The sequence below is a fragment of the Cervus canadensis genome, chromosome 17, assembly GCF_019320065.1.
Source record: "Cervus canadensis isolate Bull #8, Minnesota chromosome 17, ASM1932006v1, whole genome shotgun sequence".
Taxonomy (NCBI): Eukaryota; Metazoa; Chordata; class Mammalia; order Artiodactyla; family Cervidae; genus Cervus; species Cervus canadensis.
Genome location: NC_057402.1, coordinates 57,254,351 through 57,262,638, shown reverse-complemented (window position 1 = coordinate 57,262,638; position 8,288 = coordinate 57,254,351). Strand labels below are relative to the sequence as shown.

General features: G+C 42.1%; 1 pseudogene; it reads left to right on the top strand.

The window, feature by feature from the left end:
* The first annotated feature begins 3,680 nt into the window (after positions 1–3,680).
* Positions 3,681–6,014, top strand: LOC122455172 (annotated as a pseudogene).
* The last annotated feature ends 2,274 nt before the right edge of the window (positions 6,015–8,288 follow it).

Sequence of the window (8,288 nt, the reverse complement as noted above, 5' to 3'; positions counted from 1 at the left end):
AAAAAGGCATGAAATTATTCAAGTAGAGTATGTGTACCACAAAGGATTCTCATAGAATTAGACATAGGGTCTGAAGATAATGAGTTGGATTTTACTCCTTACCATGGTACCAATTTTAATAGAACAAACTAAATATTTTTGGAAAAGTTTGCTTACATTAATAATCTGTTGGGTATTTTGTTCTTCTACACAGTGAAGCTATTTCAGAGAAAAAAGGGGAGCAAGATTCTGAAACTTTGTGACATAAACATGATCTCCTCTCCTTTCACTTCCAACTTCCCTAAAACAAACAAGCTACTGAAGCCCATACATAACTGGGCTCAATTGAAGTCCTAGGTTTTGTTGGATCTTCTGAAGTAAAAACCAGAGTAAGAGCCTTCTATCTTCCACAAGGTCTCCAAGATACCTCAGGAGACCAATTTTAAAAAGCCCTGATAGATGAACTTCTATTATAGTGCCATAAGGAGTAACACAGACCAACTCCTAAATAAAACTAGTGAAAATTATAACAATGTCAATTTAGACTCTCAGAAAATGACCCTAAAGATATACAGAAAATGAAAATACATTTAACTGAGAAAGTCTACTAAAACTAAAATGTTTTAAGTGAGTCTGGGGCATTTGAACCATGGCCAGCCAGCTCAGTGCTTTGGAAATTCCACTCCAGATCCGTGCATGTGGAAGGATTTCTTTTCAACAGCTCTCAGTTAAAGGGCTACAGTATCTTTCCAGGAGAGGACATTAACATTTCTAATCATGCTTCAGTTACCTGTTGCAGACATTATGTTCCATGGAAATTCAGTCAGGAGTCAGTTCTTAAGTCCAGTCTCTCCTCGTGGGATGGAGGCTCTATTTTAAGTGAAGAATACTGGGGCCCCGATCAACCATACTTCAGTTTGCTTGTCCTGCTTTTTAAGAAGCAAGTGGAGAAACAAGAGGTTATAACCTGATCCTTCATCCCCAGTTGAATGCCTACTTTATAATGAGTTATCTCTCAGAGAGAAATATATCTTTGTCCCCACCCCCAACTTCAGAGCCCTAACTCAGATATTTTGCCTCAGGGTAAATGCAGTCCATAAAACAGAAAGCTCTGAATCTCTTCCCAAGAAACTGACTTAATTGAAACAGAGTGTGGGGAACTGAACCCAAGGGAATTTTCAAAACAATGGAAAGTATGATGAAAAGTAATTAAAAGGAAACTGGTAGATTACTTAGAAATATAAGGTGTACTATTATTTGACTAATTTTCCAGAAAAATAAAATTAAAAAATCAGGGAAAGAGACCAAAACAATTTTGAATGAAGACCTTAAAAACTGTCCTTGTAAAGGAGCATGAATTTCATTGGATCACTCTGTAAGAAATGTATGCCTCAGGTCATTGTTAATGATGGAGAAATAAGCCAGAAATTAGTGGAGCTTAACAGCTAGATGTTATTACAACAAACAAACAAAAATCATCATCCCAGGATGACAGTGCTCATGAAGACTTCACCTTCATGTGGCAATAACAGCAGCTCACATTATGGGGGTGAAACAAACTTTGCTAAATAATCTTGCTAATCACTAAAAAAAAGTAAGGAACAAATAGCAAAAACAGAGTAGAAAGGGGAATATCCAAAGTTTCTACAACATTAAATATAAGTTGATAAAATTTCTACAGTAGAACATTGACACAATCGCTACCTTTTTTCATATCCAGTCCCCCCAAAATATATATCAAATGTACACACACACACATATACATTTATAAATATATATGTGCTAAGTTGCTTCAATCAGTGTGCCCAACTCTGTGTGACCCCATGGACTGTAGCCCACCAGGCTTCTCTGTCCATGGGATTCTCCAGGCAAAAATAATGGAGAGGGTTGCCATGCCCTTCTCCAGGGGATCTTCCCAACCCAGGGACTGAATTCGCAACTCTTATGTCTCCTGCATTGGCAGGAGGGTTCATTACCACCTGGGAAGTTTATATATATATACATACACACACACACATACACATTTGATATATATATTTGGGGGGACTGGATATTAAAAAATGTAGAAACTGTGTCAATGTTATACTAGAGCAATTTTATCAATATGAGATGTATATAGATAGGTACACATGTAGTTATAGGTATATCATGCAAATAAATAGGAAGTTCTGACATGTACACAGAAAAAAGCAACTAAACAATGGAAAAATAGATACTCTGTGAGATCAACCAGATGTCAGCTGTAACAGACAAAAATTTCAATATGGCCATTATAAATATATCTCACAAACTAAAAAGAATGATGCTAAAAGAAGTAAAAAAGATGTGATGATAATATTGCAGCAAAGGAAAATATTAATACAGAAATAGAAATAATGTGGGCTTCCCTGGTAGCTCAGCTGGTAAAGAATCCGCCTGCAACGCAGAAGACCATGGTTTGATTCCTGGGTTGGGAAGATGACCTGGAGAAGTGATAGGCTACCCATTCCAGTATCTTGGGCTTCCCGGGTGGCTCAGACAGTAAAAGAATCTGTATGCAATGCAGGAGACCTGGGTTCGATCCCCGGGTTAGTAAGATCCCCTGAAGGAGGGCATGGCAACCCAGTTAGGTATTCTTGCCTGGAGAATGCCCATGGATAGAAGTGTCTGGAGGGCTATAGTCCATGGGATCGAAAAGAGTAGGGCACAACTGGGAGACTAAGCACAGCACAGCACAGAAATAATGTAAAAACTATAGCAATTTGGAGCTGAAAAATACAACCAGAAGAAACATTCCTTAGAGGGATCTACTAGAAGATTTCAATTGGCAGAAGAAAGAATTAGTGAACTTGAAAATAAATCAATAGAGCTTATGAAATCTGAGTAATAGAAAAAAATGAAAAATAAAAAGGTGCAGAGAAATGTGGAAAATCAGTAGGCTCACCAATGTACGCAAAACAATTAGCAATGTTACAATAAGTACAGACCTATTTAAATATAAATAGACTAAATGCACCAATCAAAAGACACAAGGTAGCTGAATGGCCAGAAAAAGAAGACCTATCTAAATACTGCCTACACATGACTCACATGATTTAAAGACACAAATAAAAAGTGTGAGAATGATGGGATGGAAAAATACATTCCAGGGAAATGGAAAATTGGGTAGCAATACTCATATCAAACAAAACAGACTTTCTTTAAAACAAAGACTGTAACAAAAATGAATAGAAAATGAGGGGAAAAATATTTAAAGAAATAATAATTGAAATGTCTAAACCTGATGAAAAATTTTAATCCACACGTCCATGAAGCTTAAAGAACTCTAAGTAGGATAAACACAAAGATACAGAGAAACATCACAGTAAGATGATAAATAGGAAATATAAGGCTTCAAAGCACTGTAAACTAAATTGACCTAACAGAGCTCTATAGAACACTTAAAACAGTAGAATATATACTCTTTTCAAGTGCACAAAGAGAATTCTCCAGGATAGGCCACAGAACAAAGTTCAATATATTTAATAGAACTGAAAGACTATAAATGTCTGTGAGGGCCTGGCTCAGCCCAAGGTGGCTCCGAGTCAGCCAGTCACGTCAGTCAGTCATCTCTCGGCTGCCCCGGAAACCCCGCGGGGGCTGAGGGGCATGGGGCATCGCGAAACCCTGGTGGTGGCGGCAGTGGCGGTGGGGGAAGCAGAAACCGCCTGGGATGTTCAGTCATGACACGAGTGTTCACGGAGCAGATCCAGACGGCTGCGTCCCGTTACCTCAAACGTCGGCAGCCAAGGATGTGCCCTGCCGGCTGAAGCAGGGCCTGCGCCGGTTGCAGAACGCCCAGGAGATGGCAGCCAGCCTCGCAGCCCAATCAGAATCTGGCTGTGACTTCACAATGTCTGTAGCCTCTTGCCAGGGAGAGACCCAGCAATAGGAAGTACAGTTACGAAGGCTGTGGAATTTTCTCACCGACTCTGACTCCCAGCACAGCCGTGAAGTGAGGAAGCCGGTGCCGATGACGTCATCGAGCAGCTGCGGACCACGCGGACCAGGCAGGATATCCTGTTTACGCGTAACTTCCGGCTACGTGCCTTCCTCGACGACAAGTACGTGATCCGTCGACCGGAAGACAAGGTGCAACTCTTTTCGCAGCTTCCTCCAGAGGAACGACACCACGCCTGACAGAGTCCACGCCTGACAGAGTCCACCCCTGGCAGAGTCCTCGCCTGACGTGTCATACCTGGATGTGCGGCCCGCCGAGAGGATGGACTATCAGCTCTGTGCCAGCGGTGTCTCCTCCGGTGGCGAGGGCAGCAGCCTAGAGCCCCCTGACATGCCGAGATCCGTTCTGCAGAACGAGGAGGCGCTGGAGGCCTTGCAGGAAAGCATCAAGCGCGTTCGGGATGGCCCCCCGTCCCTCACCACCATCTGCCTCTACGCTTTCTACAACACGGAGCAGCTGCTGAACGCGGCGGAGGTCTCCCCGGACAGGAGGCTGCTTGCCGCGGGATTCGACAACTCCTGTATAAAAGTGTGGAGTCCGCGTTCCAAGAAGTTAAACTCCGAACCACGTCAAGTCGACGTGTCTCACATCCACTTGGCTCGTGATGTCCCGGAGGAGGACGAGGATGACAGCGCAGGTCTGGAGATGAAAGTCCTGCGGGGACACTGCGGGCCAGTGTACGGCACCAGGTTCCTCCCGGACAGCTCTGCGCTGCTCTCCTGCTCTGAAGACACGTCCATCAGGTACTGGGACCTGGGCAGCTTCACCAATACCGTGCGGTACCAGGGCCACGCCTACCCCGTGTGGGACCTGGACATCAGCCCGCACAGCCTGTACTTCGCCAGCGGGTGCCACGACCGCACGGCCCGCCTCTGGTCATTTGATCAGGCGTATCCGCTGAGAATCTACGCCGGGCACGTGGCGGACGTGGACTGCGTCAGGTTCCACCCCAATTCAAACTACTTAGCCACGGGCTCGACAGACAAAACGGTGCGGCTGTGGAGCACCCAGCAGGGGAACTTGGTGAGGCTCTTCACCGGCCACCATGGCCCCGTGCGCTCCCTGGCCTTTTCCCCCAACGGTAAGTACCTAGTGTCCGGGGGGGAGGACCAGCGGCTGAAGCTGTGGGACCTGGCGTCCGGGACCCTCTACAAAGAGCTGCAGGGCCACACGGACAGCATCACCAGCCTCACCTTCAGCCCGGACAGCAGCCTGATCGCGTCAGCATCCATGGACAACTCAGTGCGTGTCTGGGACATCAAGGGCACGCACAGCTGCACGCCTGCAGACGGCTCATCCAGAGAGCTCCTGGGCGTCTTCACCCGCCAGATGAGCAAAGTGCTGAGCGTGCAGTTCATGGCCTGCAACCTCCTGCTGGTGACCGGAATCACACAAGAAAATGAGGAACCTTGATTTGTATATTTGATGTCATGGGCTGGTGCGTGCAAAGGGCACAAGACTGCAAGTCTTAGGACAGACGGAAAGAATCACTGCCTGACCGTGAAAGACCCACAGATCTCCTGAGCCCACCACCCTCTTCTCAGTCCTTCCCCAGTGTGGAAGGACAGGGGGAGGAAGGGTGGTGATGGGAATGAACATGAAATCTGGAATCACAGAGTTACCGCTGTGTCCTCCTGTGGCTCTTTCCAGTCTCTGGCACCAAGGCGGCCTTGCTTCACTGGGGCTGCACTAGGCAGGAGGATGTTTCCTGGGCGCCCTCCGTAGGAGCAGTGCTGCAGGGTCACTGAGTGGAAGGGACTCTTATTAGGGTAAGAATGCGGGGGTGGGAATTAGGAAATGGGTAGAGTCGTGCTGGCAAATGTCTTTCCTTTTGTGTGATTGCAGAGAACTGGGATTTTTTATTGTTGAGAAGAAGAAACCTAGCACTGGCAGTGAGTCTTCTCAGCTCTCATCTTTCAGGTTTTTCTCCTGGCACTGGCTGTGACACTTGGAATTTTGAGGTTCAGGGGATTCAGAGAACTTGGTTGCACAGTCTGTTGGGAGAAAGGAGAAACTTCTGGGTGACAGACGGATCATTCCAGCTGGCGTTTCTGGAAATGGATATGTGGATTTCACGGAGGAAGTCTTGGGCTCTTGCATCCATGATGGGAAAGAGATTATTTTGGGGATTGCACCTCTATTAACAGTTCTGTCCCCTGAAAGGGCAGATTGTGGTAAAGAAATGAAAGTAATTGGAAGTGAAAAGTGGTAACATAGAAAGTGTTGAATTTCCAGATGATTCTGAGGTGTGGCTTTTCCAATGTCTTTTTCTCCTGAGATGGTCCCTTCTACCACCTGCTTTGCAATAGCAGTTTAATGAACAGTCTGTGAAACATATCTTAAGTGTGAACACCCGCATCAAAAACTGCACTCTGAAGATGAAGCAACTTCTGATTTGTTGGATTAAATAATTCTGTTTCCTGAAGAGAGTTTTTTGTATTTTGTTTTCTATTAATATGTATTTAGTTCCAAAAAAATAAATGTTTATGACCTTATAACCAAAGTGGAATTAAATTTAAGTCAATAATAGAAAGAAGTGGAGGAAACTCATAAATGTGAAAATTAAAACAGCACACTCCTAAATAACTAACATGCCAAAAAAGAAACGAGAAACTATAAATTACTTTTAATGAAATTAAAGACACAACATGCCAAAACTTATGAGTTTCAGTAAAAATAATGCTTAAGGGATTTTTATAGCTAGAAAGGTCTACATTAAGAGATCAATAACCCTTCAACTTAAATTAATTTTTAAAAAATGAAGCCTATGTCCAAAAGAAAACAAAAAGATTAGAGCAAAAATTAATGAAATAGAAAATAGAAAAACAATATAAAAATCAATAAAACCAAAAATTGATCATTTGAAGAGATCAACAAAATGACAAAGATTTCATTATGTTGACAGAGAAAATAAGTGAAGATTCAATGCAAAGAAAGAGAAAAGAGCAGATACTCTTTTTGACTCTACTAATACTACAGGGACAGTAAAAACCATATGAAAATAAAAAACAGGATAAATGTACAAATTCCTGGAAAAACAAAAACTAACAAAGCTGAATTCAGAAAAATATATATATATAGAACCCGAATAGTCATATAACAAGTGAAAGGTTTTAATTAGGAACAAAAAACTTACCAGCAACAACCAAAAGTCCAAGCTGATATGGTCTCACAGTTGAATGTTTACCAAACATTTGAAAAATAAATTTTATATGGCCAATATTATTTTGATATGGCCAGTATTGCCCAGATATCAAAAGAGATGAAGACATAATCATAATAAAAAATAACACCACACAATAGTTATCTATTATGAATACAGATTCAGAAGTGCTCAAAACAATATTAGCAAGCCAAATCCAACAGAGTGTAATAATAGGCTAATCTATGGAGACAGAAACCAGAACAGTGGTTGCCAAGGACTGCTAGTATTGGTGATTAGCAGAGAGGGGATAGTTAAAGTGTATGAGGTTTATATTTCGAGATGATGAATGTGTTCCATAAATGATCATGGTAATGATTACAAACTTTGTGAATATGCTAAAAAAAACACTGAATTGAACAATTTAAGAGGTTATGTGCATTGCATCTCAAAAATATTACCAAATTAAATACTTTATAGTATAATAAGGTAACATTTGACAAAAGCTTTTCCTGTTTCTGTTGAGATGATCATATGGGTTTTTTATGTTTTAATTGGAGGGTAATTGTTTTCAGTTTTGTATTGGTTCCTGCTGCACAAAAATGAGAACTGGCCATAGTTACATATATATGTATATATATACATATATATGTAAAAGCCTCCCACCCCTCCTATCCCACTACTCTAGGTTATCATAAAGAGCCAGGCTGGGCTCCCTGTGTTATATAACAGTTTCCCACTAGCTATCTATCTTATATGTCAATGCTACTTTCTCAATTTGTCCTACAATCTCCTTCCCCTGCTGTGTCCACAAGTCCATTCTCTACGTCTGCATCTCCATTACTTCCCTGAAAATAGGATCATTAATACTACTTCTCTAGATTCCATATATATATATCTGTTAATACATGATCATATGGTTTTTGGTCTTCTTTGGTTAGTTAATTTGGTGTATCACATTGATAGATTTGTGAAAATTGAAAATCCTTGTGTCCCTGGAATAAATGCCACTGAATCATGGTGTATGATCCTTTTAACGTATTGTTGGATTCAGACTGCTAATATTTTGTTGAGGATTTTAGGGTCTACATTCATCAGTGATATTTTTCTGTACTCTTATTTGTGATATCTTTGTTTGGTTTTGGTGTCAGGGTGATGTGTTCAGAAGTGTTCCTTCCTCTGCAATTT